The sequence below is a fragment of the Pinus tabuliformis genome, chromosome 7 (genome assembly GCF_031772625.1).
Source record: "Pinus tabuliformis cultivar Carrire ecotype Pingquan chromosome 7, CPIR1, whole genome shotgun sequence".
NCBI lineage: Eukaryota > Viridiplantae > Streptophyta > Pinopsida > Pinales > Pinaceae > Pinus > Pinus tabuliformis.
The window spans coordinates 708,446,684-708,470,585 of record NC_142293.1 but is presented as its reverse complement, the minus strand read 5'-3'; the positions used below and the strand labels follow the sequence as shown (position 1 = coordinate 708,470,585).

The 23,902-nt window shown below is 42.6% G+C and overlaps 1 protein-coding gene across 1 annotated transcript in view; it reads left to right on the top strand.

The window, feature by feature from the left end:
* Positions 1-23,902, top strand: part of LOC149249474 (uncharacterized) — a 176,110-nt gene that overhangs the window by 134,001 nt on the left and 18,207 nt on the right. The gene's annotated exons all lie outside the window — the stretch shown is intronic.

Below are 23,902 nucleotides of genomic sequence, written 5' to 3'. Positions count from 1 at the left end.
GAGAAGTCAAAACAATAGAAGATCATCCGGGACTCTATCGACAAGCACTTGGTGGCCTACATCTCTGAACTGGACACCTCCAAGGAAATCTACGATAGACTGGTGAGTTTATTTAAAGTTAATGATGCAAATCAAGTTTTGTTTCTTAGAAATAAGCTGAGGGAAATCAAGAAGGGTAAAGATGAAAGTATGCAAGCATACTTCTTAAGAATCACCGAGATCAAGAACGATCTCCTATCTATTGGGGAAACTATTACTGACAGAGAAATGGCACTCACAACTCTTAGAGAATTGCCATTTGAATGGTATGTGTTCAGGACTACTCTTTTGAACTATAATGTAATTCCTGGTTTCGAGGAATTAATGGCTAGATGCATTCAAGAAGAAACAAGGGAAGAAGTGCAAAAAATGCCCATGCCTAAAGGTCCTCCTGCTGCCTTTTCTTCTCATGCAAAGAAAAGAAATAATTCCGGGACTAAATCAAAAGGAAAGGCTGGACCTAAGGCTAGAAGAAAATGACGATGTTACATTTGCGATAAAGCAAGTCACTATGTATGAGATCATGAGCATCATGATGAATGAGATCATGGACATAAAGGGCAACATGAGATCATGGACATATAGGATAGCATGATGATGCACACTAGTTTGAGCAGCATTATGATGGATAAAATCATGGACATGGGCAGCATGATGATAATCATGATTAGAGAAGCATGGTATAGTATGCAGTGGTGCAACTCGAAATCCCTCTGATGGCAATCAAAGGAATGACAAATTCAATAGCAAAGGTAAGAGGAGAGCTGGGAATCAAGGAAGAGGACAAGCATTCAAGAAGGCTAGAAATTCCAGGATGTATTAAATGCACCTGACCTCAAAAAGAACCTAGTGTCCATCTCGGCAACGGAAGACAAAGGCTACAAGGTAACCTTCAGCGATGGCAAGGTACGTATATGGAAAAATAATGTTAAAGATGCCTTTACTCTTGGGTTTAGTGTTGATTCATTATATGAGGTCGATGGAAGTCTGCTAGGTGTCATGTCTTATGACACATCTCTTTAGTTCGAACTTTGGCATCGGAGGTTTTCCCACCTTCATTACAATGCTCTACCCAATGTAAGACAGATGGTAACTGGGATGCCCGAATTCCAAGTAGAGAAAGAAGGTGTATGTCTGGGATGTGCCGAAGGAAAGCTCAAAAGGGGACCATTCCCCTCAAGCCAAAGCAAGAACTCTGATATATTACAATTGGTTCACTCAGGCATACCTGAGGTTGGCATTAAGAGGGAGACTACTACACCACATACTCCTGAGCAGAATGGTGTGGTGGGAAGGAAGAACTGCACGATGATGGAAGCTGTCCGGGCCATGCTACATGATCAAAGACTTCCGAAGTTTCTATGGGCTGAAACTACAATCACCGCTGTATATGTACAAAATCGATGCCGTTATCAAGCATTGGGTTCGAAGACTCTTGAAGAAAAGTTCACCGCAAGGTGAACAATCTTCCGACTTTGAGGAGCTCTCAAGAAGCCGACACCAAGGAACCGAAAGAAAAGGATGATGAATCAATGCCTGACGTAGAAGAACCCATGGATTTGATTGATTCTCATCCACATGAGCCTTCCTCTTCTAGGAAGAGGCCTTCATGGCTTAGGGGGATACTTGATGATGCTGAAGGACATGCTGCACCCTGAGGAACCTTCCATCAAAGTAAGAAACTTAACAGGTATCAGGGATACCTGACCATCATGAGCACGATCATACAAAATGAACCTTCATCATTCTCAGATGTCATCAAGCATTAACTATGGAAGGATGCTATGACCATAGAATATGAGTCTATTATGGAGAATGATGTTTGGGAAGTAGTTCCTAGACCCTGGACAAGACAATTGTTACTTCAAAATGGCTTTACAAGATAAAGCATGCAGCAAATGGAAGTATGGAAAAGTATAAGGTTGATTTTGTTGCTCGTGATTTATCCCAGAAGGGAGGTATAGACTATGATATTTGCACCTGTTGCCAGATATACGACCATCCGCTTGATTATAGCCCTTGTGGCTTCACAAGGATGGAACCTACATCAGATGGATATTAAGACCGCGTTCTTGCATGGTTCTATCAAAGAAGAGGTCTATGTGGAGCAACCTGATTGAAAATCTCATGTATGCAGGTTGAAGAAGGCTCTCTATGGGCTGAAGCAAGCACCCCGAGCATGGTATGAGAGGACTAATAGCTACTTGATGAAGCTGGGATTCACTAGGAGTGAAGCTGATCCTAACCTTTACTTTAAGGTTGAAGATGACAAGCCTCTCATACTGGTGTTGTATGTGGATGACCTCTTTCTAACAGGTGCAAACCCTCTCATTCACAAATGTAAGAGGGAGATGGCTTCTGAATTTGAAATGAAGGACCAAGGACTTGAAGTGTGGCAGAAGCCAAGGGAAATTTTCCTATCTCAAGGAAAATATGTGGTAAATATATTGGAAAGATTCGATATGATGGACTGCAAGCCTGTGACTACCTCGAGGATCTTAACTTTTAGAAGTTATATGGTAGTGATGTCGGACCAGACTTGGGAAATGCCTCTGAGTTTCAAAAACTCATTCGCATTGATGTTCTTGGTGAACCTCCGTCCGAACATACGTTTTGCAGTTAGCATTGTGAGCTCATATTTGGTTGAGCCTCACTGGATTGATGCCAGGAATCTTCTGAGATGTCTTCAGGACACAATCTCTCATGGATTAAGATACACTGCCGGAGATGTGAGACTACTTGGATATACTGATGTTGATTGGGCAGGCAGTGTGGTGGATCGTAAGAGCACTTCCGGGTACTGTTTCACCTTGGGATCTGCTTCGATATCCTGGATGAGCAGGAAGTAGAAGTCGGTGGCTTTGAGCACCGCCGAAGCAGGATATATTGTTGCTAGCATAACCTCGTGTGAGGCAGTCTGGTTGCGAAAGCTCTTCAGTGAGCTGTTTGGATTTACATTGGATACCACTGTGATTCTCTGTAACAACCAGAGGTGGGATTCGATTATTGAGGAATCCCGTATTCGTCGATTGCTCCAGCAGATAGACATCATCTGGGATATGGTAAGTTGATGAGCAAGGAGGCTCCATCGCATTAAGATGATGTGTAGGTTGATACACCTTGTCAAAGCCCCGAGGAAAGATCTAATCTGTGATTTTCCCAAACGACTTGGAGTCGGCAAGAAACCCTTGTACAAGGGTCCTGCATGTTGCATAAATTGAGCTCTGGGAGCTCTGAGGGCTTGTAGTTATTACTAGAGCAACATATGACCACAGGGTGACTCACCCTCCCCTAGTGGTGCACACTGGAACAAGATGATTCGCTCTCTTGTGGGACAAGATGATTCGCTCTCTTGTGGAACAGGATGATTCGCTCTCCTGTGTAGCAGGATGATTAGTTCTCCTGTGAGGCCTGGATTGATGTGTTCTCCATGGCAGCCTGGATTGATGTGTTCTCCACGGTGATTGTAGCAAGATTGATGTGTTCTCCTGTGAGGACAGGATTGATTAGTTCTCTTGTCGAGGCATCCTACCCATGCAGTCTGGGACTCATGGGAAGTACCTCTCATATGATCAATGAGTAGGGAAATGAAGTTAGGGACCATAGTAGTACCGATGGACGCATCATTGTATCTACCGTACTCCCTACGCTAGGATGACCTCCATTGATCTGGGATCAATGATATTGGTGTGGGACCAGTGGTAGGAGTTGTACCATACTATGACGCTGACTTCGGGTCGGTTGAGACTGGTCTGGGACCAGTGGTACATACTCTGAGACTGACTTCGTGTCAGTGCAGTACTGGTTTGGGACCAATGAGAGTGGTACATACTATGACGCTGACTTCGGGTCGGTTGAGACTGGTTTGGGACCAGTGGTACACTCTCTGAGACTGCGATACTGGTCTGGGACCAGTGGTAGGAGTGGTACCATACTATGACGCTGACTTCGGGTCGGTTGACACTGGTTTGGGACCAGTGGTACATACTCTGAGCCTGACTTCATGTTAGTGCAGTACTGGTCTGGGACCAGTGAGAGTGGTACATACTATGACGCTGACTTCGGGTCGGTTGAGACTGGTCTGGGACCAGTGGTACACTCTCTGAGACTGCGATACTGGTCTGGGACCAGTGGTAGGAGTGGTACTTACTATGAAGCTGACTTCGGGTCGGCTGAGACTGGTCTGGGACCAGTGGTACGCACTCTGAGATTGACTTTGAGTCAGTGGAGGATGATACTGGTCTAGGACCAGTGGAGTTGTACTCACTATGACGCTAACTTCGGGTTGGTTGAGACTGGTCTGGGACCAGTGGTACATACTCTGAGACTGACTTTGAGTCAGTATGATACATCCTTGATCATTTCTTCTTCTTCATAATTTGGACAAAAGCAGAGTAGAACAGAACAATGCAAGAGCAGAGCAGAACAGAGCAAAACAGTACAGATCAGTGCAGGGCAGAACAAGACAAAGCAGAACAGGCAGAATAGAGCAGAGCAGGGCAAGAGTCAGGTTGTATAGGGCAGTGCATTTAATGGATGAATAGTAACGACCGATAGACAGATTGCAGATGAAGTTCTCCATGGTTGAGAGGGAGTGTTAAAATTGGCAAACAAGGCAAAACTTCATGTGGGTCATCTTATTCATCGCTGATAATTTTTTTATTAGATTTCTCTCGTCGAGAGGTGTAGGATTGATATAAAGATCATCCGATTCCGATAAGTATTCATGGAGATATGAATTTATTTTGATTATGGAATTATTATCAAGCCGACCTACAACTCATGTAGGCTCAGAAGCCCAACAGTCGCATCTATTCACCCACCAACGTTGTGTATAAATATAAGAGGACTTTTCCTCATTTGGACTCACTCATCTCATCACATCTCTCTCTCTCTCTCTCTACTACACAGAAATGAGTCTCTTCTCTACTGCGCTGAAATGGGTCTCTCTCTCACACATGTGAAGCCGGAAGCTGTTGAATTTGAAGCTGCAACTGTAGAAGTAAATATTGACTTGCGTGGCCTAGAAGATCTCCTCTTTGGAACTGCGCTGTAGGTTCATCTGAACCTCCTTTGAAAGCCGCAACTTTTGGTGGTGGAATGAAGTCAATCTGATGAACGGTTTGCAAGATATCGACTGCCCTAGTTTGAAGCCGGAAACTGCTGAAACTGAAGCTGCAACTGTAGAAGTAAAGATTGACATGCGTGGCCTAGAATATCTCCTCATCTGAACTGCGCCGTAGGTTCATCTGAACCTCCTCTGGAAGCCGAAATTTTTGGTGGTGGAATGAAGTCAATCCGACGGTCGGTTTGTGAGATATCGTCTGCCCTAGTTTGATAATGAAGCCGCTAATGCTGATGTTGCTGATCTAGGGTTTGCTACTGCTGATATGAATCAGATTTATTGTACTATTTCTCTCTGCTGAATTATTGAAGATAAAAGAAGATTTGATCAAAGGGTTTCCCCACACATTGTGGGGTTTGTCCCTGGCTATCCGCCACATCTTGTGTCTTGTCTTGGCTTGTTTTTTGTCGATCGTTTAATGTTCTATCTACACTTTACTTTATGTACGTGTGATTGCTAATCTTTGGAATATAATAAGGAGAAGTAAACTGTTATAAGCATAGAACATACCATAACTTAACAGAGAATTTATTTTCCTAAGACATTTTTTTTTTGGTAGGTAAGCACCCACGGGGGATTTGAACTAGTGACCTATCGCAAGGAGTGCCTCAACAATGCACCCGTTCACTGTCAATCCAAAGCCCCGTGGACTATTTTCCTAAGACAATTTAATTTGACTCTAATTAATTAATTTTCTGGCTTGGGATTTAATTTTATTTTACCAGAAAAATCAATTAATTTACACATGAGGGGAAATAATTATTTTTGCAACCGTCTAATACATAAGATTTTTCATTTACAAGACTCAAAGAGGGAATAGACATTTGGCTTAGAGCCTCAAGACAGGTATATGATCTAGTAAAGCAAGTGATTTGTAATAAAATAATTAAACCAACTAGTTTAAATTATTCTCAAACCACTTTTACATCAGACTTGACTAAAAACACTAGGACTCACTTAATAATTCGACAATAAATTTCATCTTATCTTTGGAGTTTAAGCTGGAGGGAAAAAACTCTTCTAATTAGCTATGCCTAAAAACACAAGTAATCAGCGAGGTTAAAAGAACCTCCTAGGATGAAATTCGTCACCAAATTATAGGCTTACCTAGGTTGTTACATAGACTCAAGGTTTTACTAAGATCATTTACATTACAAAACTTGTAGAATGGGATAGCCATGACACATGGACTGTTGATATGTGATCTGATTTTTGTTGAAAAAGGTTGCAACTTCCGCTTCCTTGGAACTTTGACAATTTGAGTACAGCAGGTCCCTCATACTTAGACACCATGGTTAAAATATTAGAGGGTGGAAAAAATATTAAATCCCCTTAAGTGTCAATTAATTAATTTTTCTGGCAAAAAATAATTAAATCCTAAGCCAAAAAATTAATTAATTAGAGTTGAATTAAAATGTCTTAGGAAAATTAAATTCTCCAAGTGGAAAAATTCGTGGGTATCACAAGAATTAATTTTTGGAGGTCCTCCACCAAGGGAATATTGGATATTTCAAGAAAAATCGGACCCTTGGTGGTTAAGTCAAAGTCAATTTTTTTAGGAAATTAGCTCAAAATAATTAATTTTGAGCTAATAAAAATAGAATTAAATGATAAATTCGAGAATTTCTCAAAAATAAAAATTCAATTGCTAAGGTCCATAGGGTCTTGGATAGACAGTGATCAGGTGCTCTGTTAAGACATTCCTTGATGTGAAGTTACCGGTTCAATTCCCGCCCCAATCGGGGTGATATATTGAAAATGATGAAGATGTAGCCTTGCCAAACTTAAAAAAAAAATTCAACGGTTAAGATTTAAAGATGATCAAGTATCTTTCGACGACCGAGATTATTTTGATGAGGATCAAGCAAACTAGCCATTATTTTTCCACTTAGAGGATTTATCTATAAATTAGAGAGTCATTTGAGTCTCTAGCCATCTGATTTCCGACTAAGAGATTGTTGTTCAAGCATTGATGTAACACTATTGTTCTGTTGCGAACTTTTATTTCTATCATAATAAAGACTTTGGGGTGCAATTCAAGGCGTTCCGTGCTCCTTGATTTGTGGTCTGTACTGACTGCGGACTTTCCTATGTTGCGCTTGTAATGATAATATTTGTTTTTCATTAGATGGAGATAATATCATTCTATTGATAGTTTTGGGCTAATCTTAGGTGCTTTGATTCGCCATATGATTAACAAATTTTCTTGAGATAAATACAGTGTTTGCAGGTACTTCAGTCCTTGGTCTTCAAGTTCACAAACTGTGGGCAGAGATCAACTTTGCTTGGATCTTGAATATTTATATGGTGGATTTAATCTTTGCTAAGGCTATAGTGTGCATTAGGTTTCTAAAGTATATTTTATCCATTTATCAAAGAAAATATCCATAAAAAAAAATATTTCTCAAAAATTTATTTTTCAAAACCTTTGTATATTTGTAAAATAATTTTTGTAAATTAATTTGTAAATTATTTTTGATTGAGTTTTTTTTGAGATTTTGTATATATTTGGGGTTTTGGGCGTTTTATTTCCATTTTTGCAGGTGAAGTCAAGAGAATAAGTTGAAGTGGAGCTAAATCTAGGCCTTTGAGGGTAATATCTAGTCTCTAGAATTTTTTGCAGGGGTAGTCATAGAAGAATTTTCAGAAAATTGAAGAGCTGAAGCAAAAAATAATTTTGGAGCCAAGGGTTTCAAGTTTGTAGGGTTTCGGCTCCTAGCCCTGGTTTTCTCCTCGAAACCCTCAATGTTGTGAAAAATCGGAAACCCAAATCCTATTGTAGCAACTAGAAATAATTCTCCTAATTGTTAAATTAATTCTTAACAATTTATTTATTGTTTGCTACAACAAATACTGAATCAATCACACTGCAACCTACACAAATAAACTGTGGAATAAATAAACATTGGAAGAAATGCTAGCACACACACATAAAATGACAGTTATTTTTGGATCAATGTCCCTAAAAAAACCCAACTCGGGAAAACCGGTGCAGCAATTGAGGGTTTTATTATTAAACAACAGTGAAATAATCTGAGTACAACTAGATGCTGAAACTGGAAATCCTACAGAGAAATACTGGCAAGAAAATCTAGTGAGGAGAAATTCCTCACTCCACAGGGAAATCCCGACACTGACCTCAGCTCAAATTGAGCCGTCTAAACTGCCTCTGCACAGTCATTGTGTCACCCTAGCATAGTTGCTATTGTTTTTAGCTTGGAACAATTTCTCCTCAAGCCGTCTGACCAATTGTTGTCTGGGAAAACATCTCTCTTGGCCTCTGGAACCTCTACTTAGCTTTTGGCACTAAAATTTTGCTTCTCCCTAGCCATTCGACTTTTCCTCTAGATGCTACTGCGCTGCTCTGTGTCATCCTCACTGTGGCTTCTCTGCCTCTCTGCAAGTGTACTCACCGGATCAGGAAATCTTTCTCCGACTTCACTGTCCCTGCCCCTCTCTCACTACTTCGATTTCTCTGGCTCTCTCTCCAGCAAATGAATGCTACTAAGGAAATCGATTTGCTCATGAAATCAAACTGCACAAGTGAAGTCTCCAAACCCCATCGACTGCTTCTTATAATCTTTTGTTGAGACTTCAACGACCAAGATTAGGTCTTAATCAATGGCTAGGATTAACTTGAAGTTGATTCGTGTGAGTTTTTAGAACATTCACACCATAACTTAATTAATTATGATTAATTAGTTATATTCCCTAAGTTTAGACTTAAGAAATATTTAAAAACTGACTAATAATATAATTAAGACATTTCTAGGTGGAATTTCCAGAAACAGTTTTTGGGTTTTAGAGATCTCATGTATTCTAGCCTCTCCACAAAATTTCAAGGCTAAGACACATCCGATGCTACAAAAACTAACACTCCCTCTTAGCGAGGAATGTGTTCTAGTGTTGTTGCCTTCTGTAGCAATACCCTGTCTTTGCATCATCTCTTGTCGCGCTGTTGATGTTTGGCTATTACTGCCCAACAACCATTGCGCAACTCTGATATACGTTGCATCTGTGTTGCTATTGACCCTGCTGAACTGCCGCCAATATTGCATCTGCACTGCAACTCCCTCTCATTTGTTGTTGTTGCAACTGCAACATCTGCAACCAAAAAACATCCTAAACACTGAATCAACTGTGATCAGTATGATGCATCTTGTAGAAATTTTTGTTTTCCCACCCCGGTTTTCAGTTTCACCTTATTTCTCCCATGTAGTTAAATGCCCTTTCCCATAACCATACATTCAACAAGCTGGAAAAAATAAATTTGCTGAAAACACAAATTCTGGAAATTTTACAGAATGCTGGAAATTGCAGAAATAAAAATCAGCAGTAACAAACAGCCATTAAAACACATTTAAACACAGATATTTTTGGTCAACTTGACCCTGGAAAAACCCCCTACAACTCTTGGGGAAAACCAGTTTGAGAGCTCTTCTTTTATTTCTGAAAATGCCTTTTTACAGAGAGAATTTTCAGCAAAAATCAGCAAAACAAATTTTTCCAGCAAGCAAACTTATCTGTTTTTTCAGCTAACAGACAATCTGAAAATGTGCTGTACGGACCGTACGGATGTACGAACTGTACGGACGTACATATGTACGGACCGTACGAACTGTACTGAATGTACGGACGGTCGTACGGACTGTACGGACAGACCTCGAAAACTGTGCAGAAAATCGCCTCCTCGATATTCGTGCCTGAAAATCAGTTTTTCCCTGTTTGCTCACAAAAATCTGCCTTATTTCTGCTTGTTCTTTGAGTTGTACGGATTTGCTGAAGTGCTGCCTTGGTATGTGTGCCAAACTGCTGCCTCTTTCTCCTCCTTGCTCAGAAATCTCCCTTGCTCTCTTGCTCTCCTTCTCCCAATCTGCTCATGAAAGAATGAATGATCTTTTCCTCCTTTTCCTCCCTTAACCCAACCCTAAATGACTTTTGGGTGATCCCTAAATCCAATGGCTGAAATAGATTTAGATCAATGGCTGAGATTAAATGCTCATTTAAATCTCACTTTCTATTTTTTAATTCACCCCACTTTAATAAAGACCCACTTAGTCATTTATTTCCAAAGTCACTTTTTCTTTCTAATTTTTCATTGACTTTATAAAAGTCACTTTAAAATTAGACTTAGTAACTTTATCACTTAAAGTCACTTTTAAATTAGATTTAACTTTATAAAAATTATAAAGTTTTTTTTTTTTTCTCGATAAAGACTAATTCTATTAAGAAAAGAAATATGGTACAATCAGAGCTTTTAGAGAAGCAAAGCTAAAGAGCAAGGGAGCCGGAAATGAGATGATATCAACCTCGGTCCCAAAGAGCAACCACGGTATAAACAAACGGAACGGGCTGGGCTAGGGGGTCTACCCAGCATGGGCAGAATCTTCCAATCTACATTTTTTACCTTTCTTTTTGCTGACTTTGACCCAACCATTTTGATCTGGCTGGACCGAAACTACTTGTAGATTGTTCTGTGCTAAAGGAGGAGACTCCTTGTCTGAATCAGATGGCGAAGACTCATGTGAACGTTTCTGCGAGAATAGAGGCGCAGAATGATCCTCGGCGCTGGCTGGGGGCGCATCCTTCGGTTGCTCCATATTCTCCTCTTCCACTTCAATGTCCTCCTCATCAGAGCTAGAGGACTCTATGTCATCCATAGGGGGTATATCACAAGGTTTCCAACTCTTGGATTTGGATTTGCGATTGGTATTCTTCTTTTTGTCAAAGAACGATGCACATGAGTTCTGGAGATGCCCCGTCTGATGGCAATGGCGACACCTGAAGGCTGTGTTCTCATAGTCCAAAGTTTGCGTCCAATGGAAGTCCCCGACTTTGAGGATGATCTGATCTGGCAACCCTTTACTAATGTCTATTTCTGCACAAATTCTGCCAAAGGTGTATAATCCTTTCTCCGCTCTTGAGGTATCTGTAGCCAGGAAGCGGCCTAGAGTGTCCCCGATTCCTTGAAAGACAGCAAAATGCCATAGATGCGCAGGGAGATTTGGAAGCCTGACCCAGATAGGAAGTTTGGTGATGATCGCAGTGGAGGGGTCAAAGTCTGGGAACCAGGGGGAGAGGAAGAGTCCGGCTGATCCCCAGAACCAGGGGCCTCCCGTTAAGGCTTTCTGGTAATCTTCGTTGAAGGCGAAGGCTACAATAAAGAAGCCTTTCGAGCAGAGGAAGACTTTGCAGTTGTTGGTCCAATTGGAATGGATCCACTGGTATAGATCTGCCGTGCGGGGCCATAGGCCATTAAATCTGCAGATGAGGGCTGTTTCTGCAAATGTCTGGTGTAGATCATCCAGAGATGGATGAGAGATTTCAATGGCAGGGGTTTCCTCCATTTTGTCCACCAAGAAAGGCTTGGGAGCCTCGGCAGATTGCGTAGACTTCTTGGCAGGCTGTGCATGTACTGCATCTTTGTAGGAAAAACCTTTGGAGGCAGAGGATTGCCCAGCTGCACCTCCTCTTAGTCGAAGTGATAGGATCACTGTGGCATTTCTTTCAATATTATAAAAGGAAAGAGGCAGATTGTTATCAAGCTGCTTACCTGCAAAGAGGAGCCGCAGAAGGGAGAAAGGGATCCCCAACCTCTGTTCAAGTATCTTTAAGAGATGGCGCACTGTGAAAGACGGCTGGACCTCAAGGAGCAGGGTTCTGCCTGTCAAGAGAATTATTTGAATCTGAAAATTCACTTGCTGGAGATGAATAGTATCTCGGCTGCCTGAATGAGAAGTCGAGGTTGACACAGTGAGATTGCGGGACTGTAGAGCCAGCTCCAGATCCTGGCAATACTGCTGCTGCATGTGGAAGAGTGCTGTAGTTGCCAGGGGTATTTCGTCAAACACTTGTCGCGCGTAGGGAGGGGATATTTCCTCCGTAAGCAAAATTTTCTTGACATCTCGTTTAAACCTTTCGTCAAACAGTTTGCTTGCGATCTGAACAGGTGAAATTTCGTGCAGAAATGCCAGGCCCTGAGCTGCGCCGAACGCAATCTTCAGTTTGGAAGGCCAATCCAGCGGCGGCTTATCGGAACTCCTACCGTATAGCAGCTGGTCCAGGCTACCGTTCTGCACCCCAGCGTAAACCCCCAGCGCCCGGGCAAGTTCGATTTTGAGAAAGCTGTCTCCCATGGCCGCGCCCTGCAGACCCTCCTTGGCCGCTTTGGCATGCTCAATGTGCTTGAAATACACAAACGCGTAGATCCGCAGTGGGTACAGCGATCTACTGTTGATCTCTCCAAACTTAACAAACCTTTCCATGAGCATAAGCTCTGTGATCTCGCTGGTCACATTACCTACCCATAGATTCTGCGATGGTGGAACTTCCTCCTCCTCGTTTCCCATCGCCTGGAAGGCATTCCCCTGCAGCGGCTCCCCTTGAGGGCCGCGGATGAAAAGAGCTCCGCCGACGGGAGTAAGCACATTCGACTGCCACCGACCGGGCCTCAGAGAAGCGCCTCTTGGATTGGGCACTGGTTCCCCCCCTAGGGTTTTCGATGTTGCCATCACTGTGTTCGATTTGCAGACTTCCCTCCAAGAGTATATTCCCTATAAAAATTATAAAGTTACTTTAAAAGAAAAATTAAATTCTTTTGGACACTTTTCCCTAGGCCAAAGATCAAAGCCTTAGGGAACCACCTGTCCTCCGGTACCAAATTTCAACACTCCCTCTTACCGAGGAAGGTGTTCCTCACCACACCCATCTTGTCTCTGAAGTAGACATGCTTGCCTCGTGGTAAGGCTTTGGTAAGAATATCTGCAACTGGCTCATCAGTGGAAATATACTCAAGCTTCACAACTCCCTTCTGAACATAGTCTCTGATGAAATGATATCTGATCCCGATATGCTTTGACCTGTCATGAAATACTGGATTCTCCGTGAGTTTAATGCAACTCTGATTATCACAGTAAATCACTGAAGGTATCAACGGCTGACCAAATAAGCCAAACAACATCTTGCGAAGCCAGATGGCCTCACAACTAGCTAGACTGGCTGCCATATACTCTGCTTCCGCTGAACTCAGTGCTACTGACTGCTGTTTCCGGCTGAACCATGACACTACTGCTGAACCCAACCCAAAACAGCACCCTGAAGTGCTCTTCCTATCAGAAGCACAACCTGCCCAATCAGAATCAGTGTATCCTGCCAATCTCACTCCATCTCCCTGCCTGTAGTCCAGACCATAATCCACTGTCCCCTGCAAGTACCGCAAAATGTGTTTTGCAGCCACCCAGTGAACCTTCCTAGGCTCACACACAAACTGACTCATCGTGTTGACTGCAAAACAGATATCTGGTCTAGTGTTGACCAAATACATCAAGGAACCAATCAGTTGCCTGTACAATGTGGGATCCACCAACTCGGAATTCGAAGCATGAAGCTTCTTTCAGTTGGTGATCATCGGTGTCGATATGGGTCTACAATCCTCCATGTGGAATCTGCTAAGGATGTCCACAATATACTTCCCTTGCCCCAGGAAGAAATGCCCCTCCTCCTGCCACACCTCCAAACCCAAAAAGTAATGCATCAAGCCGATGTCCTTCATCTCAAACTCCGCCGCAAGATCTCTCTTGCAGTGCTCTATGAGTCTCTCAGCACCTGTAATGACCAAGTCATCCACATACAGCACCAGAATGAGAGGCTCCTCACCAATCACAATAAAGTAAAGGTTCGGATCTGCCTCACTCTTTGTGAAACCCATCCCCTGCAAGTATGTATCTATCCTGGAGTACCAAGCTCTGGGAGCTTGCTTCAGGCCATAAAGGGCCTTCTTCAATCTGCACACATGGGACTCCTTCCCATGCACCTCAAAGCCCTGTGGCTGCTCAATGTACACCTCCTCCTGTATGAAGCCATTGAGAAATGCGGTCTTCACATCCATCTGGTGGATCTTCCAACCCATCTCTGCTGCTATCGATATAATGGAGCGGATCGAAGTATATCGAGCCACGGGAGCGAAGGTCTCCTCATAATCAACTCCCTTTACCTGGGAGAACCCTATAGCCACAAACCTTGCTTTGAATTTCTCAATGCTGCCATCTGCAGCATGCTTTACCTTGTAAAGCCATCTGGAAGTAACCACGGATTTGTCCTCAGGCCTCGGCACCACCTCCCAAACATCATTCTTCATGATAGAAGAATACTCCTCCTGCATGGCCTCTCTCCAGACCTGCTGGCTAACTGCCTCCTCATAGCTAGAAGGCTCAGAGTCAAGGATGCTGGTAACCATCGCCATATAACTACAAAACCTCTCAGGTGGTCTACTCTCTCTGACCGGCCTCTTCGGCTCAGCAACAGATGTGGCATCTCTCAAGGTGTCCTGAAGCCACTTGGGCTTCCTCTTCCCTGAGCATGCTTCTCCCATAGGAGAATGAAACTCCTCCTCCTCATCACCATCAGTAGCCTGGACTCCTGACTGTTTGTCTGCTGTCCTCCTGCCTGCACCTGAACCTGTAGAAGCTGAGGTACCGTTGAACTGTCCATCAGTGGACTCCCTAGTGAACTGCTCTGCATGCTGCCTGGAGCACCACCCCTCTAGCTCGGCGAGCCACTGCTCACTGATGGACCTGACATCCTCATAGATGTACCTCCGGATCCTCCTGATCCCTGCCCACTGGATCCCTGCGACTGACTCAACTGCTGCTGAGGGTCTGGCTGATCCAGATACTCTAACTCCCGTGACCTCCTAAAGGCTCTGTCCTCCTCGAACTTCACATCCCGTCTGACAACAACTCTCCTCTGTGCAGGAATGTAAATCTGAAAGGCCTTTGAGGTCTCACTGTAGCCCACAAAGATACCCTTCTCTGCAGTGGGCTCTAGTTTGGTCCTCTTCTCCTTGGGTATATAGGAGTATGTAATGCATCCAAAGATATGAAGATGACCAATATCAGGCTTCTTCCCAGAGAAAGCCTCCTCCGGAGTCATGCGCCCCAAGGCACGATGCGGACTCCTGTTCTGCAAGTAAACAGCTGTGTTGCAGGCCTCTGCCCACAAGAACAATGGCAACCCCTGATCATGTAACATGGCTTTGGCAGCCCCTATGATGGATCTGTTCTTCCTCTCCGCAACCCCGTTCTGCTAGGGGTTGTAAGGAACAATGAACTCCCTCCTAATGCTTGCCTCCGCACAATAGTCAACAAACTCTCCAAGGGTGTACTCTCCTCCATTGTCCGACCTCAGGGACTTGATCTTCCGACCTGTCTGTGTCTCCACAAGAGCTCTAAACTCCTGAAACCGCTTGAAGACCTCACTCTTGGTCTTCAAGAAATAAATCCAGGTCCTCCTGGAGTGATCATCAATGAATAAAACATAGTACTCATATCCACTCAAGGAAACATGAGACATCCGACCGCTCACATCGAAATGAATCAAATCAAGTATCCCAGTCGCTCTGCTGTCACTGCTGGGAAAAGGGGATTTGGCAAACTTGCCCATCGCACAACCTCTGCAAGTATCAAAGTGATCAGAACTGAAATCTGGCACACCTGTAGTGATCTCCCGCAATGTCCTCAAGGCTCCATGATACATGTGTCCCATCCTGCGGTGCCAAATCTCACACAGCTCGGAACTGCTAGCTCTCTTGTCGGTACTACTGCTCAATGCCAACAGGGGTTGGAATGCAAACTTGTACACCTTTGCATGGCGTACACCTATCACTCTAGCTGAATCAGCTGGAGCGCCCTTGGGATACATCAACACCTGTCCTCCTCTGAACAGTACCTCATATCCTCTGTCCTCTAAAGCTGAGACGGATATGAGGTTCTTCCTCATCCCTGGCACATAAAGAACATCTGACACTTTCAAGGGAGGTTTGGACTCCCTCTGAAATGTCAGTGTCCCCACCCCCACTGCTCTAACAACTCTGTCATCACCGAGTACTACCTCTATATCAGTGCCACTCTCTGAAAGCTCTGAGAAGTACTCACGGACTCCTGTCATGTGACGTGAAGCCCCACTGTCCACATACCAGATACCTGAAGATGCTCCGCTAATCGAGGGAAAAGCATGCTCCCTCTGAACCTGTGTGGCAGGTGATCCTGCACTAGAGGACTCACAAGTAGTGAACGCAAACTCCCGGTCAAACCGACCTGCAAAGTCCTCAATCTCTGCTGAAGCTGCCACGTCCTGGTTCTTCCCCTTCTTCTTCTTCTTCTCCGGACACACAACTGCATAGTGTCCCATCTTCTGACAATTCCAACACTTCACCTTGGAATAGTCCTTCTGTGTGTTACCCTGTTTACCTTTACCTTTGCCTTTGCCCCCACCACCGCTTGTGGAAGCCTGCTTCTTCCCTTTGCCTTTCTTGCCTCCTGCCACCAGTGCTACGTCCTCATCTTGCTCAACTGGCTTGGCTGCCCCAAGCTGTCCTTTCGTGATCTCTGTCTGAATGCAATCATCCCAAAACCTCTCCCATGTGGGAAGGGTCTCACGTGCACAAACCCCATCAGCAAAGTTCAACCATGAACGGGGGAGGCCATTCACTGCAATCCGCACCAACTCAGTGGGTGGAATGGCCTCTCCAATCGCTGCCAATTCATCTTTCACATTGGTAATCTTTGTGAGATATCCAGCTGCATTATCATTACCCATCTTAATGTTTTTCAGCCTTCGGAACCATTTTTCGGTTCTCATTGGTACTCTGGTAGAGATTAAAAAATGCTGTGCACATCTCATAGGCATTGCTCTTTCCTCTCACATGAGGAATGCAATGGTCTTTGATTCCGTCTAGAATCAACCTCTTACCCTTGTTCTTTTTATTATAAGCAGCCAACTGAGTAGCATCAGTAGGCACAACAACTGGGTTCTGTGCTGTATGCACCATGATATCCCAGACTTCTGCCTCCTCAAAGATACTTTGCATTCTCTCCTTCCAAACGCTGTAATTTGTATGCCCATCCAACCTATCCTCCACCCTCAATCCCAATGACATCTTGCTGTCCTAAAACTGAAAAATAGCACTGCTGTGGTAAAGATAAAACTATTGTTTATGAAAAATCAGCTTGCTAGAATTTTCTGAGTGAAAAAATCAACAGCTGTAATTTTTCTTTTTGCTGTCCCAAACTGCCCTTCAGCACTCAAGCTCTGATACCATGTAGAAACTTTTGTTTTCCCACCCCGGTTTTCAGTTTCACCTTATTTCTCCCATGTAGTTAAATGCCCTTTCCCATAACCATACATTCAACAAGCTGGAAAAAATAAATTTGCTGAAAACACAAATTCTGGAAATTTTACAGAATGCTGGAAATTGCAGAAATAAAAATCAGCAGTAACAAACAGCCATTAAAACACATTTAAACACAGAGATTTTTGGTCAACTTGACCCTGGAAAAACCCCCTACAACTCTTGGGGAAAACCAGTTTGAGAGCTCTTCTTTTATTTCTGAAAATGCCTTTTTTGCAGAGAGAATTTTCAGCAAAAATCAGCAAAAATCAGCAAAACAAATTTTTCCAGCAAGCAAACTTATCTGTTTTTTCAGCTAACAGACAATCTGAAAATGTGCTGTACGGACCGTATGGACGTACAGATGTACGGACCGTACGAACTGTACGGAATGTACGGACTATACGGACGGTCGTACAGACTGTACGGACAGACTTCGAAAACTGTGCAGAAAATCGCCTCCTCGATATTCGTGCCTGAAAATCAGTTTTTCCCTGTTTGCTCACAAAAATCTGCTTTATTTCTGCTTGTTCTTTGAGCTGTACGGATATGCTGAAGTGCTGCCTTGGTATGTGTGCCAAACTGCTGCCTCTTTCTCCTCCTTGCTCAGAAATATCCCTTGCTCTCTTGCTCTCCTTCTCCCAATCTGCTCATGAATGAATGAATGATCTTTTCCTCATTTTCCTCCCTTAACCCAACCCTAAATGACTTTTGGGTGATCCCTAAATCCAATGGCTGAAATAGATTTAGATCAATGGCTGAGATTAAATGCTCATTTAAATCTCACTGTCTATTTTTTAATTCACCCCACTTTAATAAAGGCCCACTTAGTCATTTATTTCCAAAGTCACTTTTCCTTTCTAATTTTTCATTGACTTTATAAAAGTCACTTTAAAATTAGACTTAGTAACTTTATCACTTAAAGTCACTTTTAAATTAGTTTTAACTTTATAAAAATTATAAAGTTACTTTAAAAGAAAAATTAAATTCTTTTGGACACTTTTCCCTAGGCCAAAGATCAAAGCCTTAGGGAACCACCTGTCCTCCGGTACCAAATTTCAACACATCTATAACCCGAGTCTCCGACTGTTGCTAGTATCTGCGTTGTCACTAAGGCATCTTACTGCATCTACTACCACTGATCCATCCTGCTAGAAAATATTGTGGGCCCCTGTAGCAAGGTATTGATTCATAAGGTGGACCTTGTCAAGAATCCTACCCATTAGTAGCACACTGAGGCTACAACACCAAGTCACCCCATTTCACTCCTGGGGGTATGTTAGCAAACATGGCGAAGTCTTCCTCCAGCCTGGAGGAAAGCCTATCGATCTCTGTTGACGCTGCCCACTGGTCCTGCTTCTTTGACCGTTAGATTCTTGTTTGAGTGGCGACTCCACTGATTTTGCCTGTTGAGTGGCGACATGGTAAAGAAACTAACTTTTACTGTATTCACTTTCAACAGAGATTCTTTTGTCAAATACCAAGGATGCTTTTATGCTTCACGAACATTCGGATTTCCAGAAATGCCTTCAAATTTTGACTCATAGGATTTTCTTCATACTTTTAGTAAATGAATAAGGTGGTTCTCTCCGAAGTCAATAGATCTCATCAAATCCACAGTCAACAAATAGTCATCAACAATATCATGTTATCATTGTTGTCATTTTCCTCTGTCATAGGTTCTTTGATCAATGGTTTTTGTCAAAAAGTCTCGTAGAGTATCATTTCCATACGGGAATATTGAGTCATTATTTATCGTCTCATCGTTCACAACCTTCCAACTACGATAGTTCACTGTCATACAAGTTATGTTACTATAGTGGATACCACTCATAGCGATAAGAGCCTTTGTCATTCGTTACTTGCTTACAATGTTACGAACCCTAGCTACAGAAGAGTAAGCTTGAAGAGCAAGACCAAATACTATAAGAGTTCGTACACTATAAGATATGACCATCTACTTTAAGTGCGAGACCATCCACAACAAACCGCAATAGACTGAGATCATGTAAAAATATGCAAACCGGATCGAAAGTCATGCTTAGGTGGCAAATTTATATTTTAGGTGCGACAACCATATTGCAAGTTCGAGACCATACGCAAGTCCATAACCACTATGTGTGAGATCATGACAGATAGTAATAGTGTGAGGTACTAAATATATAATGTATGTGAGCCAACATCATGCCATAGGTATATCATCCTGCTACTGTAACATATATATATATATATATATCGAGAACCATAGTAAGACTTCAAGCCATTGTAAACTGTAATAATACGTGCGGGCCACCAATGTGCCACAAGAGATATTTTGAGCCACAATAGGTGAATTGTTAGTTTTTGTAGCATCAGACAGGTGTTCTAGTCTCTACTTTGGTTAGAGAGGCTAAGAAACACGATCTCCAGAACCCAAAAAAAGTTTCAGGGGAAAACACCTAGAGATGGCTTAATTAAGTTAATTAATCAATAATTAAATATTTCCTAAGTCTTAGGAAAAGCTATTAATTAACAAGAATTAATTGAGAAAGGTGAGATTTCTCTAGAATCTTACATTGATCGACTCAGAAATGATCTTAGCCATTGATGGGGATCTAATCATCGTAGTTGGTTCCCCAACGACAGATTATATGAGGAGGTTGATGGGGTTGGAGAAAGACACTTGAGAAATCGATTTCCTTGGCAGATCGAGCATTCAACAGTTGATCAGAAAGAGTTCGAGCCAGAGGGGACGTAGAGACAGTGTGGGAGAAAAGACAGTGAGTCCGAAGGAATATTTCTAGTTCCGGTGAGGCAACAACAAGTGGAAGAGCTATTCCACAAAGAAGTTGCGCAAGGACTGCATAAGGGCTTCAGTTTAGCAGTTCAATTTTATTGAGAGTGAGGTTGATTCAGCTTCTAGAGGCCAGGATAATTTCACATAGGGTCGGAGAGTCACTTCCAGCAACAGAGACAGGCAAGACGACTTGATCAGAGGCTAGGATAAGCTACACGTGCGAGGGGCAACATAGTGACTGCGCAGAGGGCCTGCACAAGGGTTTGGACAACCAAATTTTTTGAGGCAAGCATTGTTGGGATTGCTTGTGGAGTGAGAATTTTCTCTCTAATATTTTTGCTAGATATTTGCTGATTGGATAGCCAGTTGGGCATCCATAGATTGTACTTAGATTATTTTTTGTTGCATCATAATAATAAAACCTTCATCTGTTGCACCGGTTTTCCCACATTGGGTTTTTCTGGGGACAATTGTCCAAAAATAATTGTCAATTTTATTGAGTGTGTGGTAGTATTTTCTCAGTTTCCAACATTTTTATGGTGAAAATTGCAGTTGTGATTTTATTCGTTATTTGTTGTAGCAAATAAAATGCACTTAATTTTTAATAAATTAGAAGAATAATTTCTAGTTGTTGCAATAGATTAAAAATTTCACATGTTATGACTACAAGCTCGAGATAGATCAATGTTTCAGTGATGAGGAGAAATTTTACAAAGAGAGTCTCTGAGCAAAATTTCTACGTTTGCACAGAGTGCCAACTAGGTAGTGTGAATTATTGGGAAGAGGTTGAGTTTTAGTTGCAAGTGGCATGTCCAGTAGCAGTTCTAGCTGCAGTGGTGTTGCTGGGAAGCAATTCGGGTGAGCAGATCATAGATTTTGCTAAAAAAATTTGGGCGTAGATGTTTTTGCATTAGTTTTGCAATAGCAAATCAATGCCACGTGGAAGAGAAAAGAACACACGGAGGAATTTATCTGAGGGTTTCCAAATCCAGTTCCTGGGGAAATCTGTGATTTCCAATTGTAGAAGGCAGTAGCAACAAGCAAATTTGCGCATTCCAGAAGGGAGTGTGAGTAGCAGAAGGAAGCCGAGTAGGAAAGAGAAGGAGATTCCCAGTTTCATTCTCCAGTTTATTTGAGTTTCACAGATTTTGTAGCCTTGTAGAGATGGGCGTATGAGATTGCCAAAGCAGTCCATGTGAGTTAGCTAGAATGCATATTTGGGTAGCAGATCAACTTCCAGTTGCTAGAGATAGGTATCGGAGGAAGTGTGAGTTGTCTAGTGCGAGTTACAAAGTGAAGAAAAGTCCCAATAAGGGACAAGGCTCGATAGGAGATAGTGGGGCACCAGATCCAGATGGAGGTGGAACTTGATACTTTAGCATGTTAAGATGGGCAGGGTTCAGTGTAGATGTAGTAAGGAGATCAGTTAGATTGATTCCAGTTGTTGCAGCAGGACCATCACCTTTGCTACGAGGGCCCATCGTATCATAGATGAAAACTGCATAGCTAGGTGCAATCAATACTCGAGAGACAGTTGCAGAGCTAGTTGCAGTGACATGGGCAATGCGAATTGCCCAATATGCAGGTCCAATTCTAGCCAGAAGATTCCTAGTGTAGAGCTACGCAGTCCAGTTTCCAGTGCAGGAGGACAATGTAAGTTGCCAAGAGGGAGTAGAGATATTTCCCATAGGGAGATCGAGACTCAGAGGGAGCAACCCTATGGAAGCTAGTGCTTTGGGATCTAAGGAGATGTGACTCATTATTGTAGTAGTTGTAGCAGCGGTGCAGAGATAGGAGTAGAGCAGTAGCACCAGTAATATGAGTAGATCAGAGTTCAGAGTTGTAGGTTTGGGCAGGATCCATGAAGGATAACATCACACAGATGTTTCCTTGCGGATCATTACCCCTGCTACAGGGACCCATAGTTTTCAGTAGTAGATGGATCAGTGTTCAAGATGGTGCAGCCAGATCTTGAGGGACAGTTGCAATACTAGTTGCAGCTAGATGTTGAGGGGCACAGAGGAATTGTAGCGCTGACAGTTACTCAGTGGATAGTGAAGAGGCTAGTAGCAGTCAAAGACTCAGGAGATAGACGTAGAGCCAATCCAGAGACACAATTGATTCAGATTTGGTTCTCAGTTGTAGTAGTTGCAATAGCATCAACAACATGAGATCAGTGGCAGCGCAGAGCAGGGTTGGCAATAGTACAGGTGGTACAGTGCATTATTAGCAACAATGCAAATACAATATGGTTCAGCTCATAGTAACAGATGAATCAGAGTTGTGCAATAGCTTGATGGATAGTGGCAGATTATCAACAGTGGTCAGACATCAACAACGTGTATGGAGGATGTTATGGAGATAGAGTGAGAGAGAACACCTTCCTTGCTAAGAGGGAGTGTTAGTTTTTGTAGCATCGGACAGGTGTTCTAGTCTTGACTTTGGTCAAAGAGGCTAAGAAACACAAGATCTCCAAAACCAAGAAAACGTTTCAGGAGAAAACACCTAGAGATGGCTCAATTAAGTTAAAAATTCAGTAATTAAATATTTCCTAAGTCTAACTTAGGAAAAGTGATTAATTAACAAGAATTAATTGAGAAAGGTGAGATTTCTCTAGAAACTCATATGAATCGACTCAGAAATGATCTTAGTCGTTGATGGGGATCTAATCATGGTCATTGGTTCGCCAACAATTAATTATAAGAGGAGGTCGATGGGGTTGGAGAAAGACACACTTGAGAGATCGATTTCCTTAGCAGATCGAGCATCCAACAGTTGAGCAGAGAGAGTTCGAGCCAGAGGGGATGTAGAGACAGTGAGGGAGCAAAGACAGTGAGTCTAGAGGAAGTTTTCAAGTTTCGAAGAGGCAACAACAAGTGGAAAAGCCATTCCATAGAGAAGTTGTGCAAGGGATTCAGTTTAGCAGTTCGATTTAGCTGAGAAGGAGGTTGATTCAACTTCCAGAGGCCACAATAATTTTCTAGAGGGCTAGAGAATCACTTCCAATAGTAGAGACATGCAAGTCGACTTGATCAGAGGCTGAGATAGGCCACAGGTGCGAGGGGTAGTGCAATGGCTGTGTATATGGCCTGCGCAAGGGTTTGGATGGCTAGATTTTCTGAGGCAAGCAGTGTCGGGATTGCTTGTGGAGCGAGAATTTTCTCTCTAATATTTTTGCTAGATATTTGCTGATTGGATAGCCAGTTGGGCATCCATAGGTTGTACTCAAATTATTCACTGCTGCATCATAATAATAAAACCCTCATCTGCTGCACCAATTTTCGTACATTGGGTTTGTCCGAGGACAATTGTCCAAAAATAACAGTGTCAATTTTATTTTGTGCGCTAGCATTTTCTCAATATCCAACATTTTTATGGTGAAAATTGAAGTTGTGATTTTATTTGTTATTTGTCGTAGCAAATAAACTACACTTAATTTTTAATAAGTTAGAAGAATAATTTCCAGTTGCTAAAATTGATTAAAAATTTCACATGAATCGGGTCATAAAAGGTCGTTCTAAGAGTCTTGCGAATCATGATAATCAAGTCTCGGTGTATACCAAGACCTATTAAGGTCATTACTTTCTTACTGTAACAAGTTTTCATAGATTAAAGTTTCAAACTATGGATATGTAGTCTTAGATTATACTTCTATCTAGAGCATGATTCCTGACTTACTATCAAACATACCATCATCATGAGCATATAACTTGTTGCAGTCATAGTCAAGATACAGTGCGGGTTGCCACTATTCAAGCGAGCCACTGATACTGAAGAATACCAACCATAGCGCTAC